This window comes from Sciurus carolinensis, chromosome 19, assembly GCF_902686445.1.
Source record: "Sciurus carolinensis chromosome 19, mSciCar1.2, whole genome shotgun sequence".
Taxonomy (NCBI): domain Eukaryota; kingdom Metazoa; phylum Chordata; class Mammalia; order Rodentia; family Sciuridae; genus Sciurus; species Sciurus carolinensis.
Genome location: NC_062231.1, coordinates 5,387,530 through 5,413,707, shown reverse-complemented (window position 1 = coordinate 5,413,707; position 26,178 = coordinate 5,387,530). Strand labels below are relative to the sequence as shown.

Genomic DNA, 26,178 nt, shown 5'->3' with positions numbered 1-26,178 from the left:
GGCTGCATGACTCTGAGAGACCCCTGATTCCTTTGTGGGGGCATACATGCTGTTCTTAACTGGAATGTCCTTCCCTTTTCCCTTTAATGAATTTCTACTCATCCTTCAATACCTAGTTGAATGTGAAGAATTTTCAGATATATACACCCAGCCAATCTGATCCTTTTTTCTAGAGACTTTGAATCAGAGCAGTGACAAAGGGACAGCAGAAAGGTTTATAGTGTGCTCACCCAGAAGCAGTGTCCATGGAGGAGTGTGCAGGGGTTTGGGATGCTGAAATCACCTGGCAGAGTCCAGCTCCTCCTCTGTTGAACTTTGCTGTCAGGTTCCCTTGACTTCTCCCATGTCCTCTAACACATGTTTTTATTTAAAACACCCAGATCTTTTTCTGCACCTTGTAGCCAAAATCCCCAGCTGCTGTCCTGTCTCTCCAGCAATGAGTCAGGTTGTCAGAATGAATGATATTGACAGAGGTCATTATAAAGAGGATCTCCTCCCAAGATCCAACCTTCAGAAAAATTGCCCATGGTCAGACACCTGTGCTACATCATTGTGGGGTGCCTGGAGCAGCGAGGATAGCACAGATGATTCTTGTTTGCCAAGGAAGTGTGCCCATCTGCATTCAAAGACTCAGAGAAGGTGCAGAAGGCTACAGAGCTACAGAAAAGCAGAGGACTAGGTCCTGTGCAAACATGTGCTCCTTTAATCCTGGCTGGGCTCCTCCACATGCAGTACAGGAACCTTGCTCTCTTGCTCATCAGTCTTTCTGCTTCCATGATAGGGTTGACACAGATGATGTTCAAAACATGCTTGCTGGCATGCTAAAAATCATTATCATCTACACTGTGTAAATGGAGAGACTGATTCAGAGGTGAGTAGAGTGGTCCAAAGCCATCCACTTTTTATGTGGGGAGTCAACACTAACAGACCCCAACTCCAATTTTCCCTCAACCTGAGTGGTGTCCAGGACTACAGGGAACTCCACAAGACCCTTTTTATTCATTTCCAACAAAATTCTCAAATACAGTGTGTCCACCAGGGGGCCAAGGGAGTGGCAGGTGTCCCTGTGAGCTTGACTGGACAGCCAGACTGATGGAGAAAAGCAGAACTTTTGGTATTTCACTGGTGTCGATGGAATTGGGCCAACTAGGTCAAAAAAGTTTCCAGGACCATAAGGGAAAACATGCAATTCCAGTATGTTAAATTTTCATCTAAATTCTGACAATTTAGATGAAATAGATTTTCACTAAAAGATTCTCAATATAATGCAGGAACATGTAAGCACTAGGTGTCACTGCTCTGGATCATCTAAACAAAACTGCGTGCCATATCTGTATAATTACTAGCTGTGGCATTTAGATACTTGCATCTTTTTTTCTGTATATCATTATCAAGCTATACAAGTTCACATTGTTCCTGTTTCTGACCATGACACAGTGCAGCTGGCTCAGTCTAGACTTCCTTTCTTGACATGTTTTTGCTGTCCAATAGCACACAGCCCAGTGCCCACTACACACCAGATACATATTTATTTCATTTTAATAGCAGTTTATGAATTCTTAATCAATACTTCTGGGACAAACTTGCTTACCGATTAGAATACAGTGTTGGCATGCTTTACCTCAGATACTATCTGTACTCTTCTAATTTCCACTTCAAACTGCATTTGTCCAAGTGCCAAAGTTACTCACATCACTTCCTTTTTAAAGCTTTTCATTTCCCCATGTTAGAGGTCAGTCTTTGTAAAACGAATTCCAAGGTTTTGAAAAACAGCAGGCTTTCATTGATGGTCATTCCAGCACAATACAGAAAAGTTCCTTCACCTTGAAAGTGCCCTCAGTATTTTTTGTTTGTTGTTGTTGGGTGTTTTTTGTTTGTTTTTGAGACACAGTCTTGCTGAGATATCCAGTCTGGTCTCACACTTGTGGGCTTATGCTTCATTCCTCAGCTTCCTGGGAAACTGGGACTGCAGCCACAGAATGCCATGCCACATCCACTTCTTATCCAAGATCTGCTGTTCTGTCCAACACTGAAAACAAGTAGTCTCACACCTATTCTATATTTTCTCTTCAGGAATTTCTCTTATTTGGAATAAAAAAGTACATTTTGCATCCTGAATGCTTTCACTTAGTATGATGCGTTTGTTTCATTTTTGTTGTTGAGGTAATCAAAATGTTACTCTTCTTTTGTTGAATGAAAATTTCTTGGAAGTGCATATGCTTCTCCATTAATTTCCAAAAGAATGTCTGTATTCCTTCCAACTTACAGTGTCAGCTAATGAAGCTGCGCTCAACACCTGCGCATGTAGCAGTGGTCCACCTCATGCTTTGAATATAGCCCATGCCACTGTGCAACTGAGGCTTCTATTAAAATGGATATATTTTGTTTTCTTCTTCTCCCTCTCCACTCCTTAATCTTGGGCAGGGAACAGGATTACCTTTTCCCATCCAGACTCAGACAGTTTTGAGCACACACTCACCACAGGAACCAAATAATTCAGACTTCTGAGATGGTACCAGTAGATCTATGGAATGGCTGTCTCCAAAATTAATAGGTGAATCAAAATTCCCCTACAAGGGGTATCTGGCAGGCAGCCTTTGAATAGCTTCTTACAGAAACCCTTGTTCTGCAAGGTTTAGTGACACATGCCTGTGATCCCAGAGATTTGGAAGACTGAGGCAGAAGGTCCCTGAATTCAAAAGCAGCCTCAGCAAAAGCAAGGTGCTAAGCCATTCAGACTTTTCTAAACTCTTTCTAAATAAAAATGAAAAATAGGGCTAGGGATATAATTCAGTGGTTGAGTGCCTCTAAGTTCAATACCCAGTACCAAAGGAAACAAACAAAAAAAGTGAAAAGCAAAAGAAGCAAAAACAAAAACAAAAACCTTTTCCCTCTTGATGAGTAGAATCACAGCCTCTGGTACTAGAGTCCCCTGTGCTTCTACTTTCTTAGTAAAGCAACAATATACCTGCTTTTCATTATTCCCAAAACTATGTCCCCTGGGCTGGGGTTTGATTCAGTGGTAGAGGGCTTGCCTAGCATGTGTGAGGCACTGGCTTTTATTCTCAGCACCACATAAAAATAAAAAAATAAATAAATAAAAAGTTTCATTCACAACAATATATATATATATATATATATATATATATATATATATTTAAAAATATGTCCTCATTATTATATTGGCATTAGGGACATGGACTGAGCTTTTAATAACATACACCATTTCTGTGGGCATAAATTTACAAACAATGTGGGCAAAATCTGGAAGTGTGATTGCTGGATCATATGGTAACTAAATTAAACATAAAAAACAGTGCTCTTGGCCATTTTGAGACAACAGCCAGGTCCTGTAGTATGTCTGGCCAGACCGACTGAGCCCCGTCTCCAGGATCCCTCAGCCTGACTGATCACTCCCTGCCTCTGGGGCCCTCACATCGACTTATTGCTCCCTGCCACCAGAACCCCCAGACCAACTGACTGTGCCCTATCAACGAGACCCCAGATGGACTGATTGCACCTGGCCTCCAGGATCCCACAACCACACAAAACACACCGGACCTACAGGACCCATGCTGGACCAATTGCATCCCAGCTCCAGGACCTCCAGCTGACTATGTCCACCCCTGAGCTGCAGCTCCCCATTTGCCAACACATTTCGTATCCAGAGCAACTATTTGGATAATCCTGGAAGCCGTAGCTCTGATCTTTGGGTGGGGCAAATCCCATCCTGTGATGCCTGCTGGAGGCTTGAAGTTCATTGTCAGGTACCTCTCATGCATCAGGCTACTGAACACTGGGAGGTTTCATTACTATATGACTGTTATACAGTAGATTTTCTTTTTTCTCCTTTTTAAAAAATTTAAGTTTTTATTTCTTTACTATTCTTGCTTTCTTTTCCTTTTGTTCACCTGTTCCCTCAGAGTCTCTTTCTCCCCTTTTTTGCATACTAACATCCAATTTCTTTTGATTACACTCTCACCCTTTCTATTTTCTAGAACTTCTGCATATTCTTTTCTTATCCCATTCACAGCCACATTCTACATCCCTCTGCATCCTCTTTGTCCTCCATTAGAAACTGCAGACCTTAATGCAAACCTGTTTGTTTTACCAAAAATAATATTTGAACTCATTTTGTTTATTATGACAATTTTGTTATTGTCCCCCTAGGGGCTATTTGGTCTAGGATTGCATAGTGTCTGATTTGGGCAATGCTAATATTGATCTCTTCTCTGAAGTGTCTGTTCATTTCCTTAGACCATTTGGTGTTTGCATTACTTGTATTCTTTGTGTAGAGTTTTTTGAGTTCTTTATATATTCTGGAAATTAGCACTCTATCTGAAGTATGAGTGGCAAAGATATTCTCCCACTCTGTAGGCTCTTTCTTCACATTACTGATAGTTTCCTTTGCTGAGAGAAAGCTTTTTAGTTTGAATCTATTCCAGTTGTTGATTCTTGCTTTTATTTCTTGTGATATGGGAGTCCTGTTAAGGAAGTCTGATCCTAAGTCAACAAGTTGAAGGTTTGGACCAACTTTTTCTTCTATAAGATGCAGAGTCTCTGGTCTGACTCCGAGGTCTTTGATCCATTTTGAGTTGAGTTTTGTGTAGGGTGAGAGATAGGGGTTTAATTTCATTCTGTTGCATATGGTTTTCCAGTTTTCCCAGCACCATTTGTTGAAGAGGCTATCTTTTCTCCATTGCATATTTTTGGCACCATTGTCTAGTATGAGAAAATTGTATTTATTTTGGTTTGTGTCCATGTCCTCTATCCTGTACCATTGATCTAACCTGTCTATTTTGGTACCGATACCATGCCATTTTTGTTACTATTGCTTTGTAATAGTGTTGAAGATCTGGTATTGCAATATCCCCTGCTTTGCTCTTTCTACTGAGGATTACTTTAGCTATTCTGGGTTTTTTATTCTTCCAGATGAATTTCATTATTGCTTGCTCTGTTTCTGCAAGACACATCATTGGGATTTTAATTGGAATTGCATTGAATCTGTATAGCACTTTAAGTAGTATGGCATTTGGACAATATTAATTCTTTCTATCCAAGAACATGGGAGATCTTTCCATCTTCTAAGGTTTTCTTTAATTTCTTTCTTTAGTGTTCTGTAGTTCTCATTGTAGAGGTCATTCATCTCTTTTGTGAGATTGATTCCCAAGTATTTTATTTTTTTGAAGCTATTGTGAGTGGGGTAGTTTTCCTAATTTCTCTTTCTGAAGATTCATTACTTATGTATAAAAATGCATTGGATTTATGAGCATAACCTGCTACTTTACTGAATTCACTTATGAGTTCTAAAAGTTTTCTGGTGGAATTTCCATGTTTCTCTAAATATATAATCATGTCATCAGTGAACAGGAATAGTTTGAGTTCTTCTTTTCCAGTTGGTATCCCTTTAATTTCCTTGGTTTGTCTAATTGCTCTGGCTGGAGTTTGAAGGACAATATTGAATAGAAGTGGTGAAAGGGGACATCCATACCTTGTTCCAGTTTTTAGGAGGAATGCTTTCAGTTTTTCACCATTAAGAATGATATTGGCCATGGGTTTAGCATAGATGACCTTTACAGTGTTAAGGAAAGTTCCCACTATCTCAATTTTTTCTAGTGTTTTGAGCATGAAGTGATGCTGTATTTTATCGAATGCTTTTTCTGCATCTATGGAAATAATCATGTGATTCTTGACTTTAAGTCTGTTGATATGGTGAATGACATTTATTAATTTCCAGATGTTGAACCAACCTTGCATCCCTGGGATAAAACCCACTTGATCGTGGTGCAATATCTTTTTAATATATTTTTGTATGCAATTTGGTATAATTTTGTTGAGAATTTTTGCATCGATGCTCATTAAGGATATTGGTCTGAAATTTTCTTTTCTTGATGTGTCTTTGTCTGGTTTAGGTATCAGGGTGATATTGACTTCATAGAATGAGTTTGGGAGGGTTCCCTCCTCTTCTATTTCATGGAATACTTTGAGGAGTGTTGGAATGAGCTCTTCTTTAAATGTTTTGTAGAACTCGGCTGAGAACCCATCTGGTCCCGGACTTTTCTTTGTTGGTAGGCTTTTGATGACCTCTTCTATTTCATTGCTTTAAATTGATTTATTTAAGTTGTGTATGTTCTCCTCATTCAGTTTAGGTAATTCATATGTCTCTAGAAACTTGTTGATGTCTTCGAGGTTTTCTGTTTTGTTGGAGTATAGATTTTCAAAATAGCTTCTAATTATGTTTTGTATTTCACTCATGTCTGTTGTGATATTTCCTTGTTCATTCCGAATTTTAGTAATTTGAGTTTTCTCCCTCTTTCTCTTTGTTAGTGTGGCTAAGGGTTTATCAATTTTGTTTATTTTTTCAAAGAACCAACTATTTATTTTTTAATATTTTCGATTTTTTCTTTCATTTCAATTTTGGTGATTTCAGCTCTGATTTTAACTATTTCCTGTCTTCTACTACTTTCAGTGTTGGTCTGCTCTTCTTTTTCTAGGGCTTTGGAGCTGTAGTGTTAAGTCATTTATTTGTTGATTTCTACTTCTTTTTTGAAGGCGCCCCATGAAATAAATCTTCCTCTAAGTAACTGCTTTCATAGTGTCCCAGAGTTTTGGTATGATGTGTCTTTGCTCTCGTTTACTTCTAAGAATTTTTTTATTTCCCTCCTGATGTCTTCTGTTATCCATTCATCATATAATAGTGTATTATTTAATCTCCAGGTATTGGAGAAGTTTCTGTTTTTTATTCTGTCATTTATTTCTAATTTCAATCCATTATAATTGATAGAGTACAAGGTAGTATCTCTATCTTCTTGTATTTGCTAACAGTAGCTTTGTGGCATAAAATATGGTCTATTTTAGAGAAGGATCCATGTGCTGCTGAGAAGAAAGTGTATTCGTTCTTTGTTGGATGGTATATTCTATATATGTCAGTTAAGTCTAAATTGTTGATTGTATTATTGAAATCTATGTTTTCTTTATTTAATTTTTGTTTGGAAGATCTATTCAGTGGTGAGAGAGGTGTTTTAAAATTGTCTAGTATTTTTGTGTTATAGTCTATTTGATTTCTGGGATTGAGAAGGATTTGTTTGACATGCATGGATGAGCCAATATTCGGGGCATAGATATTTATGATTGTTATGTCTTGCTGATTTATGGTTCCCTTAAGCAGTATGAAATGTCCTTCTTCATCCCTTCTGACTAGTTTTGGCTTGAAGTCCACATTATCTGAAATGAGGATGGATACTTCAGCTTTTTTGCTGTGTCCTGTGTGCATGGTATGTTTTTTCTTACCCTTTCACCTTTAGTCTACGGGTATCTCTTTCTATGAGATGAGTCTCTTGCAGGCAGCATATTGTTGGATTTTTCTTTTTAATTCAATCTTCCAGTCTATGTCTCTTGATTGATGAGTTCAGGCCATTAACATTCAGGGTTATTATTGTGATATGATTTGTATTCCCAGTCATTTGACTCATTTTTGTTTTTTGACATGATTTTGTTTCTCCTTTATTTGGCTATTTTTAGGATAGATCCTCTCATTGCTGATTTGCATCATTGTTTTTCATCTCTTCCTCATGGAATATTTTGCTTGGAATGTTCTGTAATGCCAGCTTTCTTTTTGTAAATTCCTTTAGCTTTTGTTTATCATGGAAGGATCTTACTTCATCATCAAATCTGAAAGTAAGTTTTGCTGGGTATAAGATTCTTGGTTGGCATCCATTTTCTTTCAGGGCTTGGTAATTGCTGTTCTAGGCCCTTCTAACTTTGAGGGTCTGGATTGAAAAATCTTCTGATATTCTTATTGATTTCCTCCTGAATGTAATTTGATACTTTTCTCTCACAGCCTTTAAATTCTGTCTTTAATTTGTATGTTAGGTATTTTCATAATAATGTGCCTTGGTGTGGGTCTGTTGTAATTTTGTATATTTGGAGTCCTATAAGCCTTTGTACTTGGCTTTCCAGTTCATTCTTCAGATTTGGGAAATTTTCTGATATTATTTCATTGAATAGATTGTTCATTCCTTTGGTTTGTTTCTCTAAGCCTTCCTCAATCCCAATAATTCTTAAATTTGGCCTTTTCATGATATCCCATAATTCTTGTAGATTCTGTTCATGATTTCTTACCATCTTTCTGTTTGGTCAACTTTGTTTTCAAGATTAAATTTTTTCTCTTCAATGTGAGGTTCTGTCCTCCAGGTGTTCTATCCTATTGGTTATGCTTTCTATGGAGTTTTTAACTTGGTTTATTTTTTCCTTCATTTCAAGGATTTCTGTTTGTTTTTTTTTTTTTCAGTATCTCTAACTCTTTATTGAAATGATCTCTTGGTTCCCGTATTTGGTAATTTAACTGTTCTATGGTGCGATCATTTAATGCCTGCATTTGCTCTTTTATCTCCTCCTTCAATGCCTGCATTTGCTCTTTCATCTCCTCATTTGCTTCCCTGATTGTTTTAATTATGTACATTCTGAACTCCCTTTCTGACAATTCTTCTGCTGTGCTGTCATTGGGTTTTATTGATGTTGTATCTAGGTCTGTTTGGGACATTTTCTTCCCTTGTTTTCTCATACTGGTCAGAAGTCAGTGGGTCTGTGAGATATTGCAGATTTCCTCTATTGGCTTCTAGTGTCCCTGTAGATTTCCAGTGTATCACCTCCCAACCTTCAGTAGCCTGAAGTCTTGGAGGAACTTGATAATGTAGTGCTTCTGAAGAAAGCTGCCCCTAGCCCATTACTGGTTACATGGCTTTGAGCTTGCTCTGTGTGGAAAGGCTCTCACTGGGGGGCCTGCACCGTGCAGCTGGCCATGTGGGAAGAATCAACCACAGGAGTGTGTGAGGCTACCTGGGGAAGACTCTAACTGCCCTGCCCTGCTCTGATAAGCCATCCCTATCCATGCCTGCCACCCAGGTCAAGCTTCACCTGGTGGGGGAGACTCACCTGTGGCTCTATTTTAGTCCAAGTCTCTCAATGCCTCCCCTTCTTGAGTTCTGGGTTCTGGAGAGACTGGAGATGCAGTCACCCTCTAGTCCACCATCTTGGATCGCCCCATGGAAAGAGTTTGTGGCCAGAGGGGGCAGGGTCACCTGGAGAAGCCTCTGGCTGCCTGCCCTGATCCCAGAGGCTGCCTGGAGGTCAGAGCTCTCCGTTGGCTCAGGGACTTGTGACTGGCTCTGTGTAGAAAGGCTCTCACTGGGCAGGTGGTCTGCTCTGAGAAGCTAGCTTTGAAAGGTGTCTCCTGCCGGAGGGGGCCGTGCTGCTTGGGGAAGTCCCTGGCTACCCTGTCCTGGTCCCTGAAGCTGCCTGCGGGCCGGAGCTCGCCGCACTGGCTCTGGGACTTGGAGCTGTTTCTGTTCCGAAAGGCTCTCACTGGGGGCCTGCTCCGAGAAGCTGGAGAACTGGCCATGTTGGAGGGGCCCACCACTGGAGTGTGTAGGGCTGCCTAGGGGAAGACTCTAGCTGCCCTGCCCTACTCTGATAAGCCACCTCTATCTGCACCTGCTGCCCAGGCTGAGCTTTACCCAGTGGGGGAGACTCATCTATGTGTAACAGGGATTTCTAAAGCATGAAGTAGGGAGGGCTTTGTGAGGTTAGAGGGATGGTTGTGGTGTGGATGAATTGTCTCTAAAGTGTTATGGATGGCTTTCTTCAGTGTATTTGAAGGTGCTTTATGTGAATAGGGAGGGCTTTCTGAGGTGTACATAGAGGTAGTTTTGAGGTGTGTAGGAATGACTCTATGAGGTGTAAAGTTAGGGCTCACTGAGTATGTAGGGAGGGCCCACTGAAGTGCTTAGGAGGGCTTTATGAGGTGTGTAGGAGGACTCATTGATGTAAGTGAGAGTGCACTTTTAGGTGAGTGCTATTTGAGGTGTACTGGGAAGACCTTAGTGGTGAGTAGAAATGGCTCTCTGAGTTGTGTAGGGAGGGCACTTTGAAGTAGTATAAAGGACTCATCCACATATGTAGGTACTGCCCTCTAAAGTGAATAGTGAGAAATTTCTGAGATGATTAAATAGAAAAACTGAGGTGTAAAAAAATTCCTGTATGAGTGTGTTTCAGGGTTCTCTAAAGTGTTAAGGAAGGACTTTCTGAACTTTGTGGAGATGCTGTGTGTGGCTTGCAGTGAGGGCTTTCTGAGGTAAGTAGGAGTGACCTTATGAGGAGTCAATGATTGTTCAAAGGCGTGTGTAGGAAGCATTCCTAGGATGTGTATGGATGTGCATGGTGTGTAGGAGGGGCTCTCTGATGTGCAAAGGGAGGGCACTGTTTTGTGTGGTTAGGAATCTCTGAACTGAGTAGGGAAGACTGAGTGAGTTTGTAGTGTAGGTTCTCTGAGGTGTGTAGGAGGGATGTGTTAGAGGTGTCAGTGTATTTTGACTAAAGTGCTGTCTCAGTTGTATAGAAAGGGCCCACTGATGTGATTAATGACATCACTTTGAGGTGAGTAGGGAGAATATACTGAGTTTTGATGGGAGGTTTTTTTGTGGAGAGTACAAGAAATCTCTGAGGTGTTCAGGGAAGGCAATCCAAGGAATATCACGAGGGCTGTCTGAGGTATGTAGGCAGAGCTCTTGTGGGATGCAGAGTGGGATTTGTACTGAATAGTGTTATCAGTGATGTGTATTTAGGTTTTTCTGAGTGTAGTAAGGGCATTCTTAAATTTGTATGGAAGGCTCTCAAATGTGAGAGGAGGACACTGTTGGGTGTTTAGGGAGGACTATCTGGGGCATATACAGTGGTAGTGTCCATTTATTTAGGATTGCTCAATGTGGTGTGGAGGAAGAGTGTCTAAGGTGTTCATGAATGGCACTTTGAGGTGCAAAGGAAGTTCTCTCATAGTGAGTAGGGAGGAATTACTTAGATATGTACGGTGATGTCTTTGAGGTGCAAAGGAAGAACTCTTTGAGTTGTGAAGGGAGAACTTTCTGAGGTGTGTAGCTGGGCTGTCTGAGGTCTGTAGGGATGCCACATTGAAGTGTGTTGCAGGGCATTATGAAGTGTATAGGAGAAGTTCTTAAAGTCTGTGGGAGTGCTCCCTAAAGTGAGTAAGGAGGGTTTTTATAATATGCAGGGAAGCCGTGTGTGGTGAGACCAAAGTGCACTCTAAGGTGTGAGATGAGGCCTCCAGATGTGTGTAACAATGGTGACTGAAGTGACACCTCAGGGAGGTGTCTTTGAGGTCTTCATGAAGGACTTTCTGAAGTGTAGGGAACATTAAATGAAGTGGAGAGAAAGCCTCTCTAGTGTGTATATGGATGGCCCTGTGAAGTGCGTAGGAAGGGCTCTCTAAAGTGTGACGGGGGCTCTGTGGTGCATAGTTGGGAGTCTTGAGATGAGTATAGAGAGCTCTCTGTGCTTTGTAGTGTAGGGTCAATGAGTTGGGTAGAGAAGGCTCTCTGCAGTGTGGAGAAGCACTCTCTGAGCTGTGGAGGGACATTTTTTGAGGTGCACAGGAACTGTTCTGCATATGAATAGTGAAGGCTCTCTGATGCTTGTAGGGAGGAAACTCTGATCTGGGTAGGGAGGGCTCAATGATGTGTTTACAAGGGCCCTATAAGGTGTGTTGGAGGGCTTCTTCAAGTGAGTGGGAGGGCCCCCTGAGGTGTGCATGGATGGCTTTGTTTAGAGAATGAGCTCAGCATGTTGTGTATGGAGGAAGTTCTGAAGTGAAGAGTAGAGTTCTCTAAGATGAGTCGGGAAGACATAAAAATGTTGAAATGAGGGGTCTCTTGTTAGTAGGTAGGACTCTCTGAGGTTAGTATGAAGAGCACTCTGAGATTTGAAGTGTAGTTCTCTGAGGTATGTAGAGTTGGCTCTGAGGTGTTTAGGAGTTCTCTATGAAGTGTGCAAGATGGATATATAAGGGATGCAGGAGGGGTTTTTGCCTGTCAGAGTGCTATCTCAGTTGTGTAGAAAAGGCCCCTGAAGTGAGAAGTGAAAGATCTCTGAGATGAGTAGGGAGAACACACTGAGGTGTTATTGGAGAGGTCTTTAAGGAGAGTAGAAAGAATCTCTGAGCTGTTCAATGAGGGTACTGATTGAAGTATTGTGACGGCTCTCTGAAGGGTGTAGGTATGGAGTTTGTGGAGTGCAGGGCAGGATTTGTGGTGAGTAAAGAGGGCTTTCTGAGATGTGTTTGTAGGGTTTTCTGAGGTTTGTGAAAAGGGTATTCTAAGGTTTGTATGGAAGGCTCCCTGTGATGTGAAGGGAGGACTGTGGGGTGTGCAGGAAGGACTCTGTTATAAAATATGGATAGTCCCAGGTGAGTAGAAAGAATAAGTAGGGAGAACACTTTGAGGGATAAAAGGATGGCTTTATGAGGTTTGCAACAGGGCTCTCTGTAGTGTGATGGAAGGGTTTACTGAGGTGCACAGTGAGGGTGTGTGTGGTGTGTTCTGAGGGTTTTCACCACTTTATGAGATGAGAGGGTGTGTTCTCTAAGGTGAGTAAGGAGGGATTTGAGGTGCATAAGAAAGGCTTCTGGGGCTCTCTGAGGTGTAGTGTTTGTTCTCTGAGGTGAGAAGGGCACTCTGAGGTGTTCCAAGGACATGCAAAGGAGTAAAATTAGAACTCACTGAGGTGTGTCAGGACATTTCTGAGGTGTTTATGGACTTCTTCTGGGGTGAGTAGTGAGGGATTTCTGTGGTTTGTAGTGAGTAGCATCTGAGTTGTGTAGGAAGGGCTCTATGATGTGTATAGGTGGGCTTTCATGATTAGAGAGTGCTCACTGAGGTTTACAGTGAAGGTTAAGGTGAAAAGAAAGGACTCAGTGAGTTGTGTAATCAGAGACTTCTGAGGTGAGTAGTGAAAGTTCTCTGAGATGAGTAGGGAAGACATGATGTTCAATGGAGGGCTCTCTATGGTGTGTAGTAGGACTCTCCAAGATAAGTTAGGGTGGGCACAGTGAGTTTTTAGTGTAGGTTCTCTGAGGTACTCAGGAAAGTCTCTATGATGTGTGTAGGAGAAATCTACAATGGGTATAGGAGGGTGTTTTGACTAAGAGTGCCAAGTCAGTTGTGTAGAAAGAGCCCCTGAATACAGTTGTGAGATCTCTGTGAGATTAGTAGGTAGATCACACTCTGGCATGATGGGAGGGTTCTTTGGAGAGAGTAGAAGGAATCTCTGAGGTGCACAGGGAGGGCACTCATAGGAGTATTGCAATCACTCTGTGGTCTGTGTTGGTAAGTGCCTTGGTGGTGTGCAGGAAGGGATTTGTGGTGAGAAGTGGTGTCTATCTGAGGTATGTAGATGGTGTTTTCTTAGTTTTGTAGGAAGGACATTCTGAGGTTTTTGTGGAAGGCTCTCTGAGATTATGAAGGAAGGACTTGTCGATGTGTATTTGGTGGGCAATTCAAGTTGTTCAGAATTGCTCAATGAGTTGTAAAGAAAGTCTGTCTGTGGTGTATTTTTTAAGACCCTCTGAGGAAGAGTGCTTGGTGTGAGGGGAGTGCTTTCTGAGGTGTGTGTGGAGGACACTCATGAGTAGAGAGGTGTACCTAAGTTGTATAGGCAGGTTTCCTTAAAGTATGTAGAAAGGGCACACTTGAGTTGTGAAGGGAGAGCTCTGTGAGGTGTGTCAGGAGGGAATACAAATGAATCAATTGAGGACTTCCTTACAGAAAGGACTTCTGACCTGCATAGGGAGGAATGTGACCTGTGTAGGAGGGTTCTATGAGGTTTGTCAGAGGGCTTCTTGATGTGTGTGGGAGGGATACCTGAGACTATTAGGTAGACATGACTGAGGTATATGGGGAGTAGAAATGGCTCAGTGAGTTGTGTATGGAGGGTATACTGAGTAGTGAGAGTTTTTGAGAAGATTAAGGAAGACAAACAGAAATTGAAGTGTGGCTCTCTGAGGTGTGGAGGAAGAATGCTCTGTGATGTGTATGGAGGACTCTTTGAGATGAGTAGGGTGGGCTTTCTATGTTCTGCAGTGTAGGATCTATTTGTTGGGTAGCATTGTCTCTGAGGTGTGTAGAGAGGGCTCTATATGTATGTAGGAAGGGTATTGATGTGCATAGAGAGAGAATTTTGAGTGTGCATGGTGGTGTATTTGAAGTGTGCAGGAAGGGCAGGCTCTCTGAGGTGTGCAGGGAAGACTCTCTGTTGTATTGGTAACAATCTCTGAAGTTTTTTTTTAGGATTTATTTTTTTATTATTATTTTTTTATTGTAAACAAATGGGATACATGTTGTTTCTCGGTACATGGCGTAAAGGCACACCATTTGTGTAATCATAAATTTACATAGGGTAATGCTGTTTGATTCATTCTGTTATTTTTTCCCTTCCCTCCCACCCCTCCCACCCCTCTTTTCCCTCTATAACAGTCCTTCCTTCCTCCATTCTTACCACCCTCCCTAAACCTAACTCTAACCCTAACACTAACCCCTCCCACCCCCCTTTATGTGTCATCATTCATTTATTAGCGATATCATTCATCCTTTGGTTTTTTGAGATTGGCTTATCTCACTTAGCATGATATTCTCCAATTTCATCCATTTGCCTGCAAATGCCATAATTTTATCATTCTTTATGGCTGAGTAATATTCCATTGTATATATATACCACAGTTTCTTTATCCATTCATCAATTGAAGGACATCTAGGTTGGTTCCACAATCTGGCTATTGTGAACTGAGCAGCTATGAACATTGATGTGGCTGTATCTCTGTAATATGCTGATTTTAAATCCTTTGGGTATAGGCCAAGGAGTGGGATAGCTGGGTCAAATGGTGGTTCCATTCCAAGTTTTCTAAGGAGTCTCCACACTGCTTTCCAGAGTGGCTGCACTAATTTGAAGCCCCACCAGCAATGTAAGAGTGTACCTTTCTCCCCACATCCTCGCCAACACCTGTTGTTGCTTGTATTCTTGATAATCACCATTCTAATTGGGGTGAGATGGAATCTTAGGGTGGTTTTGATTAGCATTTCTCTTATTACTAGAGATGTTGAACATTTTTCCATATGTTTGTTGATTGCTTGTAGATCTTCTTCTGTGAAGTGTCTATTCATTTCCTTAGCACATTTGTCGATTGGATTACTTGCATTCTTGGTGTAGAGTTTTTTGAGTTTTTTATAGATTCTGGAGATTAGTGCTCTATCTGAAGTATGATTGGCAAAGATTTTCTCCCACTCTGTAGGCTCTTTTTTCGCATTGCTGATAGTTTCCTTTGCTGAGAGAAAGCTTTTTAGTTTGAATCTATCCCAGTTATTAATTCTTGCTTTTATTTCTTGTGCTATGGGAGTCCTGTTGAGGAAGTCTGGTCCTAAGCCGACATGTTGAAGCTCTGGACCTACTTTTTCTTCTATAAGATGCAAGGTCTCTGGTCTGATTCCGAGATCCTTAATCCATTTTGAGTTTAGTTTCGTGCATGGTGAGAGATATGGGTTTAGTTTCATTCTGTTGCGTATGGATTTCCAATTCTCCCAGCACCATTTGTTGAAAAGGCTATCTTTTCTCCATTGCATATTTTTGGCTCCTTTGTCTAGTATGAGAAAATTGTATTTATTTGGGTTTGTGTCCATGTCCTCTATTCTGTACCATTGATTCACCTTTCTATTTTGGTACCAATACCATGCCGTTTTTGTTACTATTGCTTTGTAGTAGAGTTGAAGATCTGGTATTGCGATACCCCCTGCTTCACTCTTTCTGCCAAGGATTGCTTTAGCTATTCTGGTTTTTTTATTCTTCCAGATGAATTTCATAATTTCTTGCTCTATTTCTGTAAGGTACATCATTGGTATTTTAATTGGAATTGCATTGAATCTGTATAGCACTTTTGGTAGTATGGCCATTTTGACTATATTAATTCTTCCTATCCAAGAACATGGGAGATCTTTCCATCTTCTAAGGTTTTCTTGAATTTCTTTCTTTAGTGTTCTGTAGTTCTCATTGTAGAGGTCTTTCATCTCTTTTCTGAGATTGATTCCCAAGTATTTTATTTTTTTCGATGCTATTGTGAATGGGGTAGTTTTCCTAATTTCTCTTTCTGAAGATTCATCGCTTATGAAGAGAAATGCCTTAGATTTATGTGCATTGATCTTATATCCCGCTACTTTACTGAATTCACTTATGAGATCTAACAGTTTTCTGGTGGAATTTCCTGGTTCCTCTAAGTATACAATCATATCATCAGCAAATAGAGAAAGTTTGAGTTCTTCTTTCCTATTCGTATCCCTTTAATTTCTTTTGTCTGTCTAATTGCTCTGGCTAGAGTTTAAGGACGATATTGAATAGAAGTGGTGAAAGAGGGCATCCCTGCCATGTTCCAGTTTTTAGAGGGAATGCTTTCAGTTTTTCACCATTTAGAATAATATTAGCCATGGGCTTAGCGTAGGTGGCCTTTACAATGTTAAGGAATGTTCCCACTATCCCTATTTTTTCTAGTGTTTTGAGCATGAAGGGATGCTGTATTTTATCAAATGCTTTTTCTGCATCTATCGAAATAATCATGTGATTCTTGAATTTAAGTCTATTGATATGGTGAATGACATTTATTGATTTTCTGATGTTGAACCAACCTTGCATCCCTGGGATGAAACCCACTTGATCACGGTGCACTATCTTTTTAATATGTTTTTGTATGCGATTTGCTAAAATTTTGTTGAGAATTTTTGCGTCGATGTTCATTAAGGATATTGGTCTGAAATTTTCTTTCCTCGATGTGTCTCTGTCTGGTTTAGGTATCAGGGTAATATTGGCTTCATAGAATGAGTTTGGGAGGGTTCCCTCCTCTTCTATTTTCTGGAATACTTTGAGAAGTATTGGAATGAGCTCTTCTTTAAAAGTTTTGTAGAACTCGGCTGAGAACCCATCTGGTCCTGGACTTTTCTTTGTTGGTAGGCTTTTGATGACTTCTTCTATTTCATTACTTGAAATTGGTCTATTTAAATTGTGTATGTCCTCCTCGTTCAGTTTAGGCAATTCATTTGTCTCTAGAAACTTGTTGATGTCTTTGAAATTTTCTATTTTGTTGGAGTATAGATTTTCAAAATAGCTTCTAATTATGTTTTGTATTTCAGTCGTGTCTGTTGTGATATTTCCTGGTTCATTCCGAATTTTAGTGATTTGGGTTTTCTCTCCTCTTCTCTTTGTTAGTGTGGCTAAAGGTTTATCAATTTTGTTTATTTTTTCGAAGAACCAACTATTTATTTTGTCAGTTTTTTGTATTGTTTCTTTTGTTTCAATTTCATTGATTACAGCTCTGAGTTTAACTATTTCCTGTCTTCTACTACTTTTGGTGTTGGTCTGTTCTTCTATTTCTAGGGCTTTGAGCTGTAGTGTTAGGTCGTTGATTTGTTGAGTTTTACTTCTTTTATTAAATGCGCTCCATGAAATAAGTCTTCCTCTAAGTACTGCTTTCATAGTGTCCCAGAGATTTTGATATGATGTTTCTTTGTTCTTGTTTACCTCGAAGAATTTTTTAACTTTTTTCCTAATATCTTTTGTTATCCATTCATCATATAATAGCATATTTTTTAATCTCCAGGTGTTGGAGTAGTTTCTGTTTTTTACTCTTTCATTGATTTCTAACTTCAATCCATTATGATCTGATAGAATACAAGGTAGTGTCTCTATCTTCTTGTATTTGCTCACATTAGCTTTGTGGCATAATATATGGTCTATTTTAGAGAAGGATCCATGTGCTGCTGAGAAGAAAGTGTATTCGCTCTTGGTTGGATGGTATATTCTATAAATGTCTGTTAAGTCTAAATTATTGATTGTGTTATTGAGATCTATGGTTTCTTTGTTCAATTTTTGTTTGGAAGATCTATCCAGTGGTGAGAGAGGCGTGTTAAAATCACCTAGTACTATTGTGTTATGGTCTATTTGGTTTCTAAAATTGAGAAGGATTTGTTTAACATACATGGATGAGCCACAGTTTGGGGCATAGATGTTTATGATTGTTATATCTTGCTGATTTATGCTTCCCTTAAGCAGTATGAAATGTCCTTCTTTATCCCTTCTGACTAACATTGGCTTGAAGTCCACATTATCTGAAATGAGGATGGATACTCAAGCTTTTTTGCTGAGTCCATGTGCATGGTATGTTTTCCCCCATCCTTTCACGTTTAGTCTATGGATTTCTCTTTCTATGAGGTGCTTCTCTTGCAGGCAACATATTGTTGGATCTTTCTTTTTAATCCAATCCGTCAGTCTATGTCTTTTGATTGATGAATTCAGGCCATTAACATTCAGGGTTATTATTGAGATATGATTTGTAACCCCGGTCATTTGGTTCATATTTAAAATTTTATTTATTTATTTTTTGACACATCTTGGTTCCTCCTTATTTGACAGTTCCTTTAGGATAATTCCTCCCTTTGCTGATTTGCTTCTTTGTTTTTTTTGTTCTTCCTCATGAAATATTTTGCTTAGAATGTTCTGTAATGCTGGCTTTCTTTTTGTAAATTCTTTTAGCTTTTGTTTATCATGGAAAGATTTTATTTCATCATCTAATTTGAAGGTAAGCTTTGCTTGGTATAAGATTCTTGGTTGGCATCCATTTTCTTTCAGAGCTTGAAAAATGTTGTTCCAGGCCCTTCTAGCTTTTAGGGTCTGGGTTGAAAAATCTGCTAATATTCGTATTGGCTTCCCCCTGAATGTAATTTGGTTCTTTTCTCTCACAGCCTTTAAAATTCTGTCTTTATTTTGTATGTTAGGTATTTTCATTATAATGTGCCTTGGTGTGGGTCTGTTGTAATTTTGTGTATTTGGAGTCCTATAAGCCTCTTGGACTTGATTTTCCATTTCATTCTTCAGATTTGGGAAATTTTCTGATATTATTTCATTGAATAGATTTTTTATTCCTTTGGTTTGTTTCTCTAAGCCTTCCTCAATCCCAATAATTCTCAAATTTGGCCTTTTCATGATATCCCATAGTTCTTGCAGATTCTGTTCATGATTTCTTACCATCTTCTCTGTTTGTTCAACTTTGTTTTCGAGGTTAAATATTTTGTCTTCAATATCTGAAGTTCTGTCTTCCAGCTGTTCTATCCTATTGGTTATGCTTTCTATGGAGTTCTTAATTTGGTTTATTGTTTCCTTCATTTCAAGGATTTCTGTTTGTTTTTTTTCAATATCTCTAACTCTTTATTGAAATGATCTTTTGCTTCCTGAATTTGCTCTGTTAACTCTCGATTGGTGCGATCATTCAATGCCTGCATTTGCTCTTTCATCTCATCATTCAATGCCTGCATTTGCTCTTTCATCTCATTGTTTGCTTCCCTAATCATTTTAATTATGTACATTCTGAACTCCCTTTCTGTCATTTCTTCTGCCAAGCTGTCTTTGGATTCTATTGATGTAACATCTAGATTTCTTTGGGGCATTTTCTTCCCTTGTTTTCTCATATTGTTCAGGAATCAGTGGGTCATTAAGATATTGCAGATTTCCTCCATTGACTTAGAATGTCCCTGAAGATTGCTAGTATATCCCCTCTTATCCTTCAGTAGCCTGCAGTCTTGGAGGAAGTTGATAATGCGGAGCTCCACAAGGAAGCTGCCTCTCTAGGGTGGTGACCTCAGGTGGCGTATATTCCTTGCTAGTGGTCAGAGGTGTCTCCACTTGTTGACCAATGGTCATCCAACGGGGAACTAGGTTGCGGGCTGAGGCAAGTCCTGTTTGTGCCTGTGTCTCTGGTTTTACCGTCCCTGTGGGTAAAACTCTCCCGGTAGGGAAGACTCACTCGGTGGGGACGTCTTGCTGGTCAGTTCCCCTCCTAGAGGTTCCCCTCAATCTACAACTACCGCCTGGGCTGGGGTGTCTTCCTCTGCAATGTTCCCAGGGGCCCGGACCTACCTCCTGGGTCTGGGAGCCTCACCCTCTGCAGGCGAGTCTCCTTAGGCTGCCTCTCCCAGAGAATCTGCCCGCAGTCCTGGAAACTTTGCTCCGCCCCTAGGCGTGTCTCTGTGTGGCTCTTCCAGCAAGAAGCCACCTAGGTCCTGGGACCCTACTCTGCACCTAATTGCCTGGCTATGTGGCCCCTCCTCTGAGCCACCACCTGGAGCCCTCTACAATAGCTCCAATACCCAGAGATCCACCACACACCTCCTCCACCGGACAGCAGTCCGGTTTCCGACGCAGTCACTAGGAGTCCAAGCAACTCACTTTGTGTCTCCTCCTCCCACCAACCGCCCATAGCCCTAGGCAGTCACTCCAAGCCCAAGTGACCTGCCCTGTTCCTCCTCCTCCTCCTTGGGGTAGCCCCCCGGGTGTTCCTGGGCAGTGGCTCTGAGACCAAGTGACCCACTGCGCTCCTCCTCCAGGCAGGCCACCGGTGTTCAGGAGCAGTCGCTTTGAGTGCAATCAACTCACCACTCGCCTCCTCCTCTGGCAACTGCCTGTGGCTCTGATGCAGTCACTCCTAGACCAAGCGACCCACCGCACTTCTCCTCTTCCTCTGGGCAACCCCCCAGGTGTTCAGAAGCGGTTGTTCTGAGTCCAAACAGCTCGCGATGCAGCTCCTCCTCTGGCAACCACCTGTGGCTCTTATGCAGTCACTCCTAGACCAAGAGACCCGCTGCACTTCTCCTCTTTTTCCGGGCAACCCCCCGGTGTTCAGAAGCGATTACTCTGAGTCTAAACAGCTCACCATGCAGCTCCTCCTCAGGCAGCCGCCCGGAGCCCCAGTGGTTGCTCCGAGACCAAGCACTGTGGTGAGCCACCTCCTCTATGATGATCCCAGTTGTCCGTGTTTACCACTCCAGCGGGGGGAGGGGCATCTCGCCGAGCAACTCCACTTCACAAATTCCCTGCGTTCCGGGGCTACCGCCCCATCCGGGATGCCTCCCCAAGGGGAGAGACTCCCCCGGCGGCTTTGAGTTGGTCCCAAGTCTCTCACTATCTCCTCTTTTGAATCCTGCATCCTGGAGCAATGTGAAATGCAGCCGCCCTCTAGGCCGCCATCTTGAAACTCCCTCTTGAGTTCTTTATAGATTCTGTAGTATGAGTGGCAAAGATTTTCTCCCACTCTGTAGGCTCTTTCTTCACATTACTGATAGTTTCCTTTGCTGAGAGAAAGCTATTTAGTTTGAATCTATCCCAGTTGTTGATTCTTGCTTTTATTTCTTGTGCTATCAGAGTCCTGTTAAGGAGGTTTGATCCTAAGCCAACATGATGAAGATTTGGACCTACTTTTTCTTCTATAAGATGCAGGGTCTCTGGTCTGATTCCCAGGTCCTTGATCCATTTTGAGTTGAATTTTGTGCAGGGTGAGAGATAGGGGTTTAATTTCAATCTGTTGTATATGGTTTTCCACTTTTACCAGCACCATTTTTTGAAGAGGCTATCTTTTCTCCATTGCATATTTTTGACCCCTTTGTCTAGTATGAGAAAATTGTATTTATTTGGGTTTGTGTCCATGTCCTCTATTCTGTACCATTGATCTACCTGTCTATTTTGGTACCAATACCATGCCATTTTTGTTACTATTGCTTTGTAATAGAGTTGAAGTTCTGGTGTTGCGAAACCCCTGCTTCGCTCTTTCTACTGAGGATTGTTTTAGCTATTCTGGGATTTTTATTCTTCCAGATGAATTTCATAATTGTTTGCTCTATTTCTGCAAGGTACATCATTGGGATTTTAATTGGAATTGCATTGAATCTGTATAGCACTTTAGGTATTATGGCCATTTTGACAATATTAATTCTGCCTATCCAAGAGCATGGGAGATCTTTCCATCTTCTAAGGTTTTCTTTAATTTCTTTCTTTAGTGTTCTGTAGGTGTCATTGTAGAGGTCTTTCACGTCTTTTGTGAGATTGATTCCTGAGTATTTTATTTTATTTTTGATGCTATTGTGAATGGGGTAGTTTTCCTAACTTCTCTTTCTGAAGATTCATCACTTATGTATAAAAATGCATTGGATTTATGAGCATTGATCTTGTAACCTAGTACTTTACTGAATTCACTTATGAGTTCTAAAAGTTTTCTGGTGGAATTTCCAGGTTCCTCTAAATATATAATCATGTCATCAGCGAACAGGGATACAAATGTGTATTAAAAAGCGTGAGCCATGATCAAATATGGTTTATCCAAGTGATACAGGGTTGCTTCAATAAATTTAATTAATCATACCAATAGACTTAAAAACAAGAACCATATGATCATCTCAACAGATGCAGAAAGCATTTGATAAGATGCAGCACCCCTTCACATTCAAACCAGTAGAAAAACTAGGGATAGTAGGAACACACGTCAACATTGTAAAAGCTATACGTGCTAAAGCCAAGGCCAATAGTATTCTAAACAGAGAAAAATTGAAAGCATTTCCTCTAAAAACTGGAACAAGTCAAGAATGCCCTCTTTCATGACTTTTATTAAATATTTTCCCTGAAACTCTAGCCAGAGCAATGAGATCAAAGAAAGAACTTACATGAATACAAATAGGTAAAGAAGAACTCAAACCATCACTATCTGCCAAAATCTTTCCTGGAAAACAGTATATAGGATCACACAGTACTGCTCATGTCTTAAAGGGCCAGTAACAGATACAAACAAACAAACAAAAACATAGAGATTGAGAGGATTCCCCAACCATGATCAACAGATGGGAACTTCTAAAATAGACCAGATAAGGGGGAAATCTCCCCAAGTTCCCAACTGCTGAATAAATTTGACTGCTACACCAGTGACACCACAAATGTACCCATGAAAGATGAATTAGTTCCACACAGGTGACTTTTCATTTTGCTATGATTCATGCAACAAAATTTAGCACTTTGATTCTTTCTAAGACTGCATGTCAGAGGCATTAAGTATGTTCATATTATTGTGAAAACAGTCAACATCCATATCCAGCACTTTTTCTTCTTCCTAATCTATTCCTTTCTGAATATCAAATATGAACCTCACTGTCCCCCTTCCTCAGCCCCTGCCATCATATTTTCTGTCTGTGTCTATTTCTACTCTCAGCTTCACCTTCTACTTTCAAGTCTCAAAACATTGTTTGGTGATGACAGTTCACTTGAACAATATCTTCAAGGTTTACAAGTTATTCTCTCATATTTTTTATGTTCCAGGCTGAATAATATTCCATGCTGTGCCCAGGACACATTTTGGTTATACATCCATACGCTTTTGTACATTGAGTTTTTAACACCGGATTCTGTTGTTAATAATGCTACTGTTAGCACTGGTGTTCGTATGATCACTTGAGTGCCTGCATTCAATTCTTTTTAGTACATCAGTAAAAGGACAATTTGATGGATCATGTGGTAATTCATGGCAATTAATATTGACATATTTAGTTGGGCAAAATACATCTCATTAAAGCACTTGCTAAAAAGTGCTGTGCACTCTCAAAGTGTTAATAAGTGGCTAATCCAGGCCATGAAGTTGAGATGCACTTAATAGGAATTACTTGCTCCCACCAAATAGAAATGTTGGATCCTTGTATTATCACAAAAAGGTACATGATTAAAATTTCTACAACATATTTTTATTCACATTCTTAACAAATAGATTTAACAAAACATGCATATCTCCTTATTCACTTAACCCAGAGAGTGTATATTCTATCTCATAATTTATTGTTCAGAAAACAGTGTATGAGTATGTTCCAAGAACTTATACATCACTCAGTTGTTAAACATGTGCTATATTCCCAAAAGTGATCAAAGAAGTTAATAATTCATTTTTCAGTACAGTTATCAGCAAAGTACTTTTTAAGACATAGCCAATGGCCACGATCATCTGGATAGAATTACAATCAGGGTCATTGTTTCACATTGTCCTTGAGGAGGAGAAGATGCAGTTCAAAGAGCACATGCATAAAGAAACTCATAAATGGCAGGATAGTCCTGCTGTCCTTTGTTTCTGAGGATGCTTTTGTAGAAAGGCTGGTGCTATAAAGGTTTTGGAATTTATTTATTTGTAATTTTATTTGTAATTTATTTCTATTTTCAATTCATTATGATCCAATAGAATACAAGGTAGTATCACTATCTTCTTGTATTTGCTAAGAGTAGCTTTGTGGCATAATATATGGCCTATTTGAAAGAAGGGTGCGAATGCCTATGAGCAGAAAGCTTATTTGATCTTCATTTAATGGAATATTTTATATGTCTCTTAAGTCTAAATTATCGATTGTGTTATTGAGATCTATGGTTTGTTGTTCAATTTTTGTTTGGAAGATCTTCCCAGTGATGAGAAGGTGTGTTAATGTGACCTAGTATTATGGTGTTATGGTGTCTTTTGTTCCTGGAATTGAGAAGTATTTGTTGGATGTACATGCATGAGCCATTGTTTGGGAAACAGATATTTATGATTGTTATGTCTTGCTGATTTATGGTTCCCCTAAGCAGTATGAAATGTTCTTCTTGATCCCTTCTGACTAACTTTGGCTTGAAGTCCACATTATCTGATATGAGGATGGATAATTTGGCTTTTTTGCTGAGTCCATGTGCATGGTATGTTTTTTCCCCATCCTTTCACCTTTAGTGTGTAGTTATCTCTTTATATGAGATAAATCTCTTGGAGGCAGCATATCGTTGGGTGTATCTTTAATCCAATCTTCCTGTCTACGTCTTTAGATTGATGAGTTCAGGTCATTAACATTCAGGATTATTATTGAGATATGATTTGTATTCCTGGTAATTTGGTTTATTTTTTTGTTTTTATCATGAATTGGTTTCTCATTTATTTGACTATTCCTTTAGGGTAGTTCCTTCCCTTGCTGATTTACATCGTGATTTTTCATCTCTTCCTCATGGAATATTTTGCTGAGAATGTTCTGCAGTGCTGGCCTTCTATTTGTAAATTTGTTTAGCTTTTGTTTATCATGGAAGGATTTTGAGAAATCTGCTGATATCCATACTGGTTTCCCCCTGACGTAATTTGATTTTTTCTCTCCCAGCCTTTAAAATTCTATGTTTATTTTGTATGTTAGGTATTTTCATTATAATGTGCCTTGGTGTGGGTCTGTTGTAATTTTGTATATTTGGAGTCCTATAAGCCTCTTGTATTTGATTTTCCATTTCATTCTTCAGATTTGGGAAATTTTCTGATATTATTTCATTGAATAGATTGTTCATTCCTTTGGTTTGTTTCTGTGCCTTCCTCAATCCCAATAATTCTTTCCTTTGGCCTTTTCATGATATCCCATAGTTCTTATAGATTCTGTTTATGATTTCTTACCATCTTCTCTCCTTGGTCAACTTTGCTTTCAATATTAAATATTTTGTCTTTAATATCTGAGGTTCTCTCTTCTAGGTGTTATATCCTATTGGTTATGCTTTCAATGGAGTTTTTAATTTGGTTTGTTCTTTACTTCAAGGATTTCTGGTTTTTTTTTTCAGAATGTCTATCTCTTTATTAAAATAATCCTTTGTTTCCTTCATTTGCTCTTTTAACTGTGAGTTTTGTGATCATTCAGTGCCTGCTTTTGCTCTTTCATCTCATCATTTGCTTCTCTGATCATTTAAATTATGTACATTATGAACTCCATTTCTGACATTTCTTCTGCCATGCTGTCTTTGGATTTTATTGATATTGCATATAGGTTTGTTTGGGAGATTTTCTTCCCTCATTTTCTCATATTGCTCAGGTATCTTCCCATCTAGTAGTAAAAATCTGAGATATTTCAGTTTTCCCCCTGTTGACTTATGGTGTCCCTGTAGTTTTCCAGTAACTCATGTCCTAGCCTTCAGTAGCCTGAAGCCTTAGAAGAACTTGATAATGCAGTGACCCACAAAGGAAGATGCCCCTCTAGGAGTGGTGGCCTCCAGTTTGTTTTATTCCCTGCTAGTGGGCAGAGGTGCCTACATGTGTTGACTGATGGTCCGCCGAAGGGGCACTAGACTGTGGGCTGGGACCCAGCTGGTCTGGGCCTGGTTCTCTGGTTCTACCACCCCAGCAGGAAAGCCTTACCTGGTGGAGAATGCATACCAAGCAGTTCTCTTCCTTGTAGTTTCCGGGTTTCTGGATCCAACACCCTGGCGGGGAAGTCTTGCTGGGGAGCTCTGCTTCTCATAGTTCCCTACCATCTGGAACTACCGCCCTGACTGGGACACCTCGATCACTGGGGAAGCCTCTCCCAGCAACTCTGAGCTGGTCCCCAGTCTCTCAGTCCTCTTCTTCTTGAATTCTGATTCCTGAAGCAACATGGAATGCAGTAACCCTCTTGTTCAGCTTCTTGAAACTCATTCTGTCAGATCTTCAAAGGGGAAACTATTTCATTGCCAGGT

The 26,178-nt window shown here is 40.2% G+C and overlaps 1 pseudogene; it reads right to left on the bottom strand.

The window, feature by feature from the left end:
* LOC124971155 (ankyrin repeat domain-containing protein 46-like) overlaps positions 1-25,977 on the bottom strand; it is a 72,418-nt pseudogene extending 46,441 nt beyond the window's left edge.
* Between the last annotated feature and the right edge of the window lie 201 nt (positions 25,978-26,178).